This window comes from Salmo salar, chromosome ssa03 (assembly GCF_905237065.1).
Source record: "Salmo salar chromosome ssa03, Ssal_v3.1, whole genome shotgun sequence".
Taxonomy (NCBI): Eukaryota; Metazoa; Chordata; class Actinopteri; order Salmoniformes; family Salmonidae; genus Salmo; species Salmo salar.
This window is the reverse complement of record NC_059444.1, coordinates 2317215-2331483: the sequence shown is the minus strand read 5'-3', so window position 1 is coordinate 2331483 and position 14269 is coordinate 2317215. Positions and strand designations below refer to the sequence as shown.

Below are 14269 nucleotides of genomic sequence, written 5' to 3'. Positions count from 1 at the left end.
GCTGTGTGATTATTTCTGGCTGGGTACTCTGCTGACATAATCTAATGTTTTGCTTTTGCTGTAAAGCCTTTTTGAAATCGGACAACGTGGTTCGATTCAGGAGAGGTGTATCTATAAAACGGTGTAAAATAGTCATATGTTTGAGAAATTGAAGTTATAGCATTTATGAGGTTTTGCATTTAGCGCGACGCAATTCCACTGGCTGTTGATTAGGGTGGGACGCAAGCGTCCCACTGGCCCAGACAGGTTAAGTGACGACAAACCAGGTCATTATCCTAAATGACTTATAACCTCTGTAGATCAGTTGGTAGGATGCTGTATAGATGTCAAATGAGGAGAACAACATTAAAATGTCTTCGGGATAGGTGTACCTTCCACGGGACGGTTGAGCTAACGTAGGCTAATGCGATTAGCATGAGGTTTTGAGTAACAAGAAAATTACCCAGGATACAGACATATCTGATATTGGCAGAAAGCTTAAATTCTTGTTAATCTAACTGTACTGTCCAAGTTACAGTAGCTATTACAGGGAAAGAATACCATGCTATTGTTTGAGGAGAGTGCACAATTTTGAACATGAAAAGTTATTAATAAACAAATTAGGCACATTTGGGCAGTCTTGAATTTTGAACAGAAATGCTATGGTTCTTTGGATCAGTCTAAAACTTTACAATACACTGATGCCATCTAGTGTACAAAATCTAAATTGCACCTGGGCTGGAATAATAAATTATGGCATTTCTCTTGCATTTCAAAGACGATGGTACAAAAAATACAAAAGAACGGTTAGGTTTTTCTTTGTATTATCTTTTACCAGATCTAATGTGTTATATTCTCCTTCATTAATTTCACATTTCCATAAACTTCAAAGTGTTTCATTTCAAATGGTACCAATAATATGCATATCCTTGCTTCAGGGCCTGAGCTACAGGCTGTTAGACTTGGGTATGTAATTGTAGGAGAAAATAAAATAAGGATCTAATCTTTAAGAGGTTTTAACTCCTCCAGAGTTTGTTACTACAGTCATAATACATATTAGTTTCATTCTAAGTTATGTCTACCTTGAAGCAGAAGTTCCGAGACCCTACAGGATACCAGCCCTCATGGCACCTGGGAGGGACAGTTGTGATTGGTTCTGGTGTTGGCCCCGCTCCTTCTGCCAGGTGTTTACAGATATACTTCTCCTGATTGGTGCAGCTCAGCACATCCCATAATCCAGCTAAAGTCCCTGTTGTCATGGCCACACAACCCTGTCTACTGCCTGAGGTCAAAGTTGATGCAAAGAGAGAACACAAATACAGAGCAACATTCAGGTTCACAGCTAAGAGCACCTATAAGCATGTTCAATGATATTCAGTTATATGGAACAGTAGTATGAGACTCCTAATATAGAACTGTAGTGAGACTCCTACTATAGAACTGTAGTGAGACTCCTACTATAGAATTGTAGTCAGACTCCTACTATAGAACTTTAGTGAGACTCCTACTATAGAACTGTAGTCAGACTCCTACTATAGAACTGTAGTGAGACTCCTACTATAGAACTGTAGTCAGACTCCTACTATAGAACTGTAGTCAGACTCCTACAATAGAACTGTAGTCAGACTCCTACTATAGAACTGTAGTGAGACTCCTACTATAGAACTGTAGTCAGAATCCTACTATAGAACTGTAGTCAGGCTCCTACTATAGAACTGTAGTCAGACTCCTACTATAGAACTGTAGTGAGACTCCTACTATAGAACTGTAGTCAGACTCCTACTATAGAACTGTAGTGAGACTCCTATAGAACTGTAGTGAGACTCCTACTATAGAACTGTAGTCAGACTCCTACTATAGAACTGTAGTGAGACTCCTATAGAACTGTAGTGAGACTCCTACTATAGAACTGTAGTCAGACTCCTACTATAGAACTGTAGTGAGACTCCTACTATAGAACTGTAGTCAGACTCCTACTATAGAACTGTAGTCAGACTCCTACTATAGAACTGTAGTGAGACTCCTACTATAGAACTGTAGTCAGACTCCTACTATAGAACTGTAGTCAGACTCCTACTATAGAACTGTAGTCAGACTCCTACTATAGAACTGTAGTCAGACTCCTACTATAGAACTGTAGTCAGACTCCTACAATAGAACTGTAGTCAGACTCCTACTATAGAACTGTAGTGAGACTCCTACTATAGAACTGTAGTCAGGCTCCTACTATAGAACTGTAGTCAGACTCCTACTATAGAACTGTAGTGAGACTCCTACTATAGAACTGTAGTCAGACTCCTACTATAGAACTGTAGTGAGACTCCTATAGAACTGTAGTGAGACTCCTACTATAGAACTGTAGTCAGACTCCTACTATAGAACTGTAGTGAGACTCCTATAGAACTGTAGTGAGACTCCTACTATAGAACTGTAGTCAGACTCCTACTATAGAACTGTAGTGAGACTCCTACTATAGAACTGTAGTCAGACTCCTACTATAGAACTGTAGTCAGACTCCTACTATAGAACTGTAGTCAGACTCCTACTATAGAACTGTAGTCAGACTCCTACTATAGAACTGTAGTCAGACTCCTACTATAGAACTGTAGTGAGACTCCTACTATAGAACTGTAGTCAGACTCCTACTATAGAACTGTAGTCAGACTCCTACTATAGAACTGTAGTCAGACTCCTACTATAGAACTGTAGTCAGACTCCTACTATAGAACTGTAGTCAGACTCCTACTATAGAACTGTAGTCAGACTCCTACTATAGAACTGTAGTGAGACTCCTACTATAGAACTGTAGTCAGACTCCTACTATAGAACTGCAGTGAGACTCCTACTATAGAACTGTAGTCAGACTCCTACTATAGAACTGTAGTCAGACTCCTACTATAGAACTGTAGTGAGACTCCTACTATAGAACTGTAGTGAGACTCCTACTATAGAACTGTAGTGAGACTCCTACTATAGAACTGTAGTCAGACTCCTACTATAGAACTGTAGTGAGACTCCTACTATAGAACTGTAGTCAGACTCCTACTATAGAACTGTAGTCAGACTCCTACTATAGAACTGTAGTCAGACTCCTACTATAGAACTGTAGTGAGACTCCTACTATAGAACTGTAGTCAGACTCCTACTATAGAACTGTAGTGAGACTCCTACTATAGAACTGTAGTCAGACTCCTACTATAGAACTGTAGTCAGACTCCTACTATAGAACTGTAGTCAGACTCCTACTATAGAACTGTAGTCAGACTCCTACTATAGAACTGTAGTCAGACTCCTACTATAGAACTGTAGTGAGAGTCCTACTATAGAACTGTAGTCAGGCTCCTACTATAGAACTGTAGTCAGACTCCTACTATAGAACTGTAGTCAGACTCCTACTATAGAACTGTAGTCAGACTCCTACTATAGAACTGTAGTCAGGCTCCTACTCCTTCATAGACAGCGTACATCGTCTTGTATCTAAACATCACCATTCACCTTCTCCCCAAAGAATTACAACAGGTTTGATATTATATAAATATGCTACATTATCGTTATATAATATTGTAATGAAACAGATAGGGAGAGTGAGCTTATCCGCAGTGGTCGGTGAACCCTCAACTCTCTGGCCCTGCACTCCATCGAATCCCCCAAGAAAGCATGCTCCCTTGGGGGAGTTGATGAACATGCTTCTAAACGCATGGTCACTACAATATATAGTATTATTATATATCTCTATGGTTGTCCCTTACCTGGCATCTGTGTGTTCCAGTGGGTGTACCTGACCCTGTTGCTGTTCGTCCAGGTGAAGTCGTCGATGTGGTTCTGGTTGGAGAGTCCGATCCAGAAGTGTTGCTCTGGCCTGGACCCAACCAGGCTGATCAGGAAAGCATTATCCACCCTGGACACATTATTATTAAAACATTATCGTTATAACATTATCCACCCTGGACACATTATTATTAAAACATTATCATTATAACATTATCCACCCTGGACACATTGTTATTAAAACATTATCATTATAACATTACACACCCTGGACACGTTATTAATAAAACATTATCATTATAACATTATACACCCTGGACACATTACTATTAAAACATTATCATTATAACATTATCCACCTTGGTCACATTATTATGAAAACATTATCACTATAACATTATACACCCTAGACACAATATTATTAAAACATTATCATTATAACATTATCCACCCTGGACACATTATTAATAAAACATTATCACTATAACATTATCCACCCTGGACACAATCACATTATCATGGATCATTATCATTATCATGGATCATTATCCACCCTGTACACATTATCGTGGAACATTATCATGTCACGTGATCTTGGATCATTATCATGACACATTATCATGGATCATTATCCACCCTGGACACATTATCATTATGACATTATTGAAACATTATGGTTAAAGGTATATTTTACTCAAAAACTATTTTTTAGCAGTTTGTCCTTTAGTCCACCCTAGACACGTTATTGTTAAAACATTATCATTATAACATTATCCACCTTGGGTGTATTATTATGAGACATTATCATTATAACATTATCCACCCTGGACACATTATCGTGGAACATTATCATGTCACGTGATCATGGATCATTATCATGGATCATAATCATGGATCATTATCCACCCTGGACACATTATCATTATGACATTATTGAAACATTATGGTTAAAGGTATATTTTACTCAAAAACTATATTTTAGCAGTTTGTCCTTTAGTCCACTGTTCCCCAAAAGGTTGTCAGCAGCCGAGGGTTCAAGATGGAGCACTTTCAGCATAGAGCAAAAACTGTGATGACATAACAGTGGACCCAATAAGAAAAAACTATGTGTTTGTTTTTGAGTAGAAAATGATTTTAAACATTATAATGGAACTTCGTCCATCCTGAACTCATTATCATTAGACAATGTATTATCTAGACAAATTCATCTAGTCCACATTACTGATATAGAGAAGTACATCCCGGTTTCTCTCTTACCTGCTAGAAACATCAGCCAGATATGACTCTGAGCTCTTGCATGTCTCTTTGGCCTCATCAAAGGTCTTGATCTCTGGTCCAACAAAGTAACAGTAGGAGCCGTGCCTGGTCCAATGCTTCAGAGAGACAAACAGGGTCAGAAACAGCTGTTAGACTGTTGAGCTGGTCTAGGTGTAAGGCTGGTTATGTATCACATCAACACCATTATCCCAGAAATCCTAGACCGACTCAAATTTGCATACCAGACCCAACAGATCCACAGATGACGCAATCTCTATTGCACTACACACTGCCCTTTACCACCTGGACAAAAGGAACACCTATGTGAGAAAACTGTTCATTGACTAGAGCTCAGCGTTCAACACCATAGTGCCCTCAAAGCTCATCACTAAGCTAAGGACCCTGGGACTAAACACCTCCCTCTGCAACTGGATCCTGGACTTCCTGACGGGCCGCCCGCAGGTGGTAAGGGTAGGTAACAACACATCCGCCACGCTGATCCTCAACACGGGGGCCCCTCAGGGGTGCATGCTCAATCCCCTCCTGTACTCCCTGTTCACTCATGACTGCAAGGGCAGGTACTACTCCAACATCCTCATTAAGTTTGCCGACGACACAACAGTGGTAGGCCTGATCACCGACAACGATGAGACAGCCTATAGGGAGGAGATCAGAGACCTGCCAGTATGGTGCCAGGACAACAACCTCTCCCTCAACGTGATCAAGACAAAGGAGATGATCATGGACTACAGGAAAAGGAGCGAGCACCACGCCCCCATTATCATTGACGGGGCTGTATGGAGCAGGTTGAGAGCTTCAAGTTCCTTGGTGTCCATATTACCAACAAACTATCACGGTCCAAGCACACCAAGACAGTCGTGAAGAGGGCATGACAATGCCTATTCCCCCTCAGGAGACTGAGAAAGGTATGGATCCTCAGATCCTCAAAAAGTTCTACAGATGCACCATCGAGAGCATTCTGACTGGTTGCGTCACCGCCTGGTATGGCAGCTGCTCGGCCTTCGCAAGGCACTACAGAGGGTAGTGCGTACGGCCCAGTACATAACTGGAGCCAAGCTTCCTGCCATCCAGGACCTCTATACCAGGCGGTGTCAGAGGAAGGCCCTAAAAATAGCCAAAGACTCTAGCCACCCTAGTCATAGACTGTTCTCTCTGCTAACCAAATGCTACCCGGACTATTTGCTTTGACCTACCCCCACCACCCCACACCCCCGCTTTCCCCCATTTTTACGCTGCTGCTTCTCTCTGTTTATTATCTATGCATAGTCCCTTAACCTCAACCTACTGTACATATTCCCTCAATTACCTCGACTAACCTGTACCCTCACACATTGACTCTGTACCAGTACCCCCTGTATATAGCCTCATTATTAACCTGTCTGAGCTAGGGGGCAGTATTTTCACGGCCGGAAAAAAAATGTGCCCAATTTAAACTGGTTACTACTCTTTCCCAGAAACGAGAATATGCATATAATTAGTAGATTTGGATAGAAAACACTAAAGTTTCTAAAACTGTTTGAATGGTGTCTTTGAGTATAACAGAACTCATATGGCAGGCAAAAAGCTGAGAAGATTCCATGCTGGAAGTGGGCTGTCTGACAATTTGTAGTCCTTCTGTTGCATCTCTATCGATAATTACAGCATTTGTGCTGTTACGTGACCCTTTCTAAGGCTTCCATTGGCTCTCTAAAGCATTCAAAAAGCAGAATTTCGCGTCTCCTGTCTCTGGGCAAAGTACAGCAGCAGAGTTTGTAAGTGGTCTGCCTGGGGACAGTAAGACTGGAGATGCGCGTTCACGAGACCTCACCATTTTTTTCTTTCACTCTTTGAATGAATACAACGTTGTCCGGTTGGAATATTATCGCTATTTTACGAGAAAAATTGCATAAAAATTGATTTTAAACAGAGTTTGACATGCTTCTAAGTACGGTAAAGGAATATTTAGAATTTTTTTGTCACGAAATGCGCTCGCGCGTTACCCTTCGGATAGTGACCTGAACGCACGAACAAAACGGAGGTATTTGGACATAACTATGGATTATTTGGAACCAAAACAACATTTGTTGTTGAAGTAGAAGTCCTGGGAGTGCATTCTGACGAAGAACAGCAAAGGTAATCCAATTTCTCTAATAGTAATTCTGAGTTTAGGTTGCCCCAAACTTGGTGGGTGTCAAATTAGCTAGCCGTGATGGCCGAGCTATGTACTCAGAATATTGCAAAATGTGCTTTCGCCGAAAAGCTATTTTAAAATCTGACATAGTGTTTGTATAAAGGAGTTCTGAATCTATAATTGTTATGTATTTTGTCAACGTTTATCATGAGTAATTTAGTAAATTCACCGGAAGTTTTCGGCTGGTATGCTAGTTCTGAACATCACATGCTAATGTAAAAAGCTAGTTTTTGATATAAATATGAACTTGATTGAACAAAACATGCATGTATTGTATAACATAATGTCCTAGGAGTGTCATCTGATGGAGATCATCAAAGGTTAGTGCTGCATTTAGCTGTGGTTTGGGTTTTTGTGACATATATGCTTGCTTTGAAAATGGCTGTGTGATTATTTGTGTCTATGTACTCTCCCACCTAGCCCAGAGAGGTTAACTGGTGCCTCCGCACCTTGACTCTGTACCAGTACCCCCTGTATATAGCCTCATTAACGTTATTTTATTGTTGCTCATAATATATATATATATATATTTTTCATTTTTGGTTTAAAAAATGTATTTGTATTTATTTTTTATTGTTTACTTCAGTTTATTTAGTAAATACTTAACACTTCTTTTTCTTAAAACTGCATTGTTGGTTAATCATTTTATTGTCTACTCCTGTTGTATTCGGCGCACGTGACAAATAACATTTGATTTGATTCGATTTTTGATGTAAATGTTGATTATGTATCTACCTGCCCAGGGTCTACAGTTGACAACTAGCTAGCTGACTAAATCTGGCACATTTACAGAATGGTTTTTTTTCTACTTTATTCAGACACTTGGAAACAGAAGTGGAGAAGTGGGAGTGACATCAGGAAGGCTTGAATCGAGGCTTGAACCTCAGTCTCCGGTGCGGAGAGCCATATATGTGGCTGTTCCTGAGAACATCAGCGCTATAGAGCATGACCTCTGCTCTCCCTGGCTGAACTCTGCTCCCCCTGGCTGAACTCTGCTCTCCCTGGCTGAACTCTGCTCCCCCTGGCTGAACTCTGCTCCCCCTGGCTGAACTCTGCTCCCCCTGGCTGAACTCTGCTCCCCCTGGCTGAACTCTGCTCCCCGTGGCTGAACTCTGCTCCCCGTGGCTGAACTCTGCTCCCCTGGCTGAACTCTGCTCCCCTGGCTGAACTCTGCTCCCCTGGCTGAACTCTGCTCTCCCTGGCTGAACTCTGCTCCCCCTGGCTGAACTCTGCTCCCCCTGGCTGAACTCTGCTCCCCCTGGCTGAACTCTGCTCCCCCTGGCTGAACTCTGCTCCCCCTGGCTGAACTCTGCTCCCCCTGGCTGAACTCTGCTCCCCTGGCTGAACTCTGCTCCCCGTGGCTGAACTCTGCTCCCCCTGGCTGAACTCTGCTCCCCCTGGCTGAACTCTGCTCCCCCTGGCTGAACTCTGCTCTCCCCTGGCTGAACTCTGCTCCCCCTGGCTGAACTCTGCTCCCCCTGGCTGAACTCTGCTCCCCCTGGCTGAACTCTGCTCCCCCTGGCTGAACTCTGCTCCCCCTGGCTGAACTCTGCTCCCCTGGCTGAACTCTGCTCCCCCTGGCTGAACTCTGCTCCCCCTGGCTGAACTCTGCTCCCCCTGGCTGAACTCTGCTCCCCCTGGCTGAACTCTGCTCCCCCTGGCTGAACTCTGCTCCCCCTGGCTGAACTCTACTCCCCCTGGCTGTCCACTCACCGGTTTGCAGCCTGGGTAAGTGTCCACCTGGTCCCCTGAGGGTTTGGAGGTAGATTTCTTCATACAGATGAAACCATGCTGGTTCTCACACACCTGGGTAGCCCACCTGCCCTGCTGCAAGACAGACACAGTCACACAGGACACCGTCAAGGAGGGAGAGGTTGGTGTGGTTGTGAATGGGTGGTTTGGGTTAGGGTTAGGGAGTGTTAGGGTTAGGGAGTGTTAGGGTTAGGGGGTGTTAGGGTTAGGGGGTGTTAGGGCCAGGGTTAGGGGGTGTTAGGGCCAGGGTTAGGGAGTGTTAGGGTTAGTGAGTGTTAGGGTTAGGGGGTGTTAGGGCCAGGGATAGGGGGTGTTAGGGTTACGGAGTGTTAGGGTTAGGGGGTGTTAGGGTTAGGGAGTGTTAGGGTTAGGGAGTGTTAGGGTTAGGGGGTGTTAGGGTTAGGGGGTGTTAGGGCCAGGGTTAGGGGGTGTTAGGGTTAGGGAGTGTTAGGGTTAGGGGGTGTTAGGGTTAGGGCCAGGGTTAGGGAGTGTTAGGGTGAGGGGGTGTTAGGGCCAGGGTTAGGGAGTGTTAGGGTTAGGGGGTGTTAGGGTTAGGGGTGTTAGGGTTAGGGAGTGTTAGGGTTAGGGAGTGTTAGGGTTACGGAGTGTTAGGGTTAGGGAGTGTTAGGGTTAGGGGTTGATAGGGCCAGGGTTAGGGGGTGTTAGGGTTAGGGAGTGTTAGGGTTAGGGGGTGTTAGGTTTAGGGCCAGGGTTAGGGAGTGTTAGGGTGAGCGGGTGTTAGGGCCAGTGTTAGGGAGTGTTAGGGTTAGGGGGTGTTAGGGTTAGGGAGTGTTAGGGTTAGGGGCAGGGTTGGGGAGTGTTAGGGTTAGGGAGTGTTAGGGTTAGGGAGTGTTAGGGTTAGGGTCAGGGTTGGGGAGTGTTAGGGTTAGGGAGTGTTAGGGTTAGGGAGTGTTAGGGTTAGGGAGTGTTAGGGTTAGGGTCAGGGTTGGGGAGTGTTAGGGTTAGGGGGTGTTAGGGCCAGGGTTAGGGAGTGTTAGGGGGGTGTTAGGGCCAGTGTTAGGGAGTGTTAGGGTTAGGGGTGTTAGGGTTAGGGGAGTGTTAGGGTTAGGGGAGTGTTAGGGTTAGGGAGTGTTAGGGTTAGGGGAGGGTAGGGTTAGGGTTAGGGAGTGTTAGGGTTAGGGGGTGTTAGGGTTAGGGGGTGTTAGGGTTAGGGGGTGTTAGGGTTAGGGGGTGTTAGGGTTAGGGGGTGTTAGGGTTAGGGAGTGTTAGGGTTAGGGAGTGTTAGGGTTAGGGGGTGTTAGGGTTAGGGGTGTTAGGGTTAGGGTCAGGATTAGGGGGTGGCAGGTAGCTTTGTGGTTAGAGCGTTGGGCCAGTAGGTTAGGTTGCTACATTTTACATTTTTTTCATCTAGCCTGTCTGGGCTAGGGGGCAGTATTTTCACGGCCGGATAAAAAATGTACCCAATTTAAACTGGTTACTACTCTTGCCCAGAAAAAAGAATATGCATATTATTAGTAGATTTGGATAGAAAACACTCTGAAGTTTTAAAAACGGTTTGAATGGTGTCTGTGAGTATAACAGAACTCATATGGCAGGCAAAAACCTGAGAATATTCCAAGTAGGAAGTGGCCTGTCTGAGAATTTGTAGTTCTTCTTTTGAGTCTCTATCGAAACTACAGTATGTTTGGGGTTACGTAGCACTTTCTAAGGCTTCCATTGGCTCTCTAAAAACTTCAGAAAGCGGATTGAGGCGTCTCCTGTCTCTGGGCAGAGTATAGTTGCTCAGTTTCTCAGTGGTCTGCCTGGTGACAAAGATATAGTATATGCGCATTCACGAGACCACACTGTTTTTCTTTTCCTCTTTGAATGAATACACTATTGTCCAGTTGGAATATTATCGCTATTTTATGAGAAAAATACCATACAAATGTATTTTAAACAGCGTTTGACATGCTTCTAAGTACGGTAATGGAACATTAGGAATTTTTTTGTCTCGAAATGCGCTCGCGCGTTACCCTTTGGATAGTGACCTGAATGCACAAACAAAACAAAGGTTTTTGGACATAACTATGGATTATTTGGAACAAAAACAACATTTATTGTGGAAGTAGCAGTCCTGGGAGTGCATTCTGACGAAGATCAGCAAAGATAATACAATTTTTCGAATACTAATTCTGAGTTTAGTGTGCCCTGAACTTGGCGGGTGTCTGAATAGCTCACCGTGATGGCTGAGCTATGTACTCAGAATATTGCAAAATGTGCTTTCGCCAAAAAGCTATTTTCAAATCTGACATAGCAATTGCATAAAGGAGTTCTGTATCTATAATTCTTAAAATAATTGTTGTGTATTTTGTCAACGTTTATGATGAGTAATTTAGTTAATTCACCGGAAGTTTTTGGTGGGAATACATTTTCTGAACATCACACGCCAATGTAAAAAGCTGTTTTTTGATATAAATATGAACTTCATTGAACAAAACATGCATGTATTGTATAACATAATGTCCTAGGAGTGTCATCTGATGAAGATCATCAAAGGTTAGTGCTGCATTTAGCTGTGGTTTGGGTTTTTGTGACATATATGCTTGCTTGGAAAATGGCTGTGTGATTATTTTTTGGCTATGTACTCTCCTAACATAATCTAATGTTTTGCTTTCGCTGTAAAGCCTTTTTGAAATCGGACAATGTGGTTAGATTAACGAGAGTCTTATCTTTAAAATTGTGTAAAATAGTCGTATGTTTGAAAAATTGTAATTATTGCATTTTGGAGTTGTTAGGGTTAGGGGCAAGGTTAGGGGGTGTAAGGGTTAGGGGTGTTAGGGCCAGGGTTAGGGCTTGTAAGGGTTAGCGGCAGTGTGGAGGGGGGGGTGATGGTACCATACCTCTCCCCTGACCAGGACACAGTTGCCCCCCATTGGCATGGCTTCCTCCCACCTGGTGAAGGTGACAGCAGATTGGTCGCTCCAGTCAAACAGTAGTGACGTCTTGACATCGTTCATCCCGATCCACAGCTCGTCAGCAGCCGCTGGGACAGAGGAAGAGAGGTGGGAGAGTTGGAGTTAGCCTTTTCACTGACTGTCTAACGTGTGAGCGTATCTGTGTTTCACTGACCATATCCCAGCTGTGACATCACAAAGCTGTGCTGCTCAATGTTGTGGATGCTGGCCAGGTCGCCTCCGTCCTTCCGACATTCCGTCTGAGCCTCTGTCCAGGTCTTCTTAGTACGCTGGAGGAGGAAGCACCTGGCAGCGTGGGGAATCCACGGACTGGAGCAGAAACCTGTCTCTTCTGTTTATCACCAACACAGGGAAACACATTGTAGAAATACAAGAAATACACCGCCCATAATAAACAAAATAATACAAAAATGAACTGGACTAAAAAGGACTGAAAGTAATTAAAACAAACTGTACAAGATTGAAATGGACTAGACTGGATTAAAATGGACTGGACTGGATTAAATTGAGCAGAGTAGAACGGCTTGTTGGATTTGGGTAAACAGGGGTTATAGGGAGGTCTTTCTGACAGACCTACCTGGGTGAATGGGGGTGAAGGTGGGTCTTCCTGACAGACCTACCTGGGTGAACGGGGGGTGAAGGTGGGTCTTTCTGACAGACCTACCTGGGTGAATGGGGGGTGAAGGTGGGTCTTTCTGACAGATGTAGCCATGTTTCTTGGAGCACAGGGAGCTCTGCCAGTAGGACTGCTGAGCTGGGTCAACCAGTCCACACATCTGACCAGGATCAGAGAGAGGGTGACCTACAGACAAACAACAACAACAGTTATGTCACTACATCTGGAGACTAACAGCTATGTCACTCCATCTGAAGACTAACAGCTATGTCACTACATCTGAAGACTAACAGCTATGTCACTACATCTGAAGACTAACAGCTATGTCACTACATCTGGAGACTAACAGCTATGTCACTACATCTGAAGACTAACAGCTATGTCACTACATCTGGAGACTAACAGCTATGCCACTACATCTGAAGACTAACAGCTATGTCACTACATCTGAAGACTAACAGCTATGTCACTACATCTGAAGACTAACAGCTATGTCACGACATCTGAAGACTAACAGCTATGTCACTACATCTGAAGACTAACAGCTATGTCACTACATCTGAAGACTAACAACAGCTATGTCACTACAACTGAAGACTAACAGCTATGTCACTACATCTGGAGACTAACAGCTATGTCACTACATCTGAAGACTAACAGCTATGTCACTACATCTGAAGACTAACAGCTATGTCACTACATCTGAAGACTAACAACAGCTATGTCACTACAACTGAAGACTAACAGCTATGTCACTACATCTGGAGACTAACAGCTATGTCACTACATCTGAAGACTAACAGCTATGTCACTACATCTGGAGACTAATAGCTATGTCACTACATCTGAAGACTAACAGCTATGTCACTACATCTGAAGACTAAAAGCTATGTCACTACATCTGAAGACTAACAGCTATGTCACTACATCTGAAGACTAACAGCTATGTCACTACATCTGAAGACTAACAGCTATGTCACTACATCTGAAGACTAACAGCTATGTCACTACATCTGAAGACTAACAGCAACAGAAATAGTAACACTATCAAATGTTTAATGTTCTCACCAGAGTCCCATCTAAAATGCCAAAGGGTTCACCTGGTCCCCTATATAGAGTAACTGACCCTGGTCCCCTATATAGAGTAACTGACCCTGGTCCCCTATATAGAGTAACTGACCCTGGTCCCCTATATAGAGTAACTGACCCTGGTCATTTTCCCCTATATAGTGTAACTGAAACTGGTCCCCTATATAGAGTAACTGACCCTGGTCCCCTATATAGAGTAACTGACCCTGGTTTCCCCTATATAGAGTAACTGAAACTGGTCCCCTATATAGAGTAACTGACCCTGGTCCCCTATATAGAGTAACTGACCCTGGTCCCCTATATAGAGTAACTGACCCTGGTCATTTTCCCCTATATAGAGTAACTGACCCTGGTCCCCTATATAGAGTAACTGACCCTGGTCCCCTATATAGAGTAACTGACCCTGGTCCCCTATATAGTGTAACTGACCCTGGTCCCCTATATAGAGTAACTGACCCTGGTCCCCTATATAGAGTAACTGACCCTGGTCCCCTATATAGAGTAACTGACCCTGGTCCCCTATATAGTGTAACTGACCCTGGTCCCCTATATAGAGTAACTGACCCTGGTCCCCTATATAGAGTAACTGACCCTGGTCCCCTATATAGTGTAACTGACCCTGGTCCCCTATATAGAGTAACTGACCCTGGTCCTTTTCCCCTATATAGAGTAACTGACCCTGGTCCCCTATATAGAGTA

At 43.6% G+C, this 14269-nt stretch overlaps 1 pseudogene; it reads right to left on the bottom strand.

Annotated features, from left to right (window-relative positions):
* LOC106596196 (macrophage mannose receptor 1-like) overlaps positions 1-14269 on the bottom strand; it is a 49182-nt pseudogene that overhangs the window by 27108 nt on the left and 7805 nt on the right.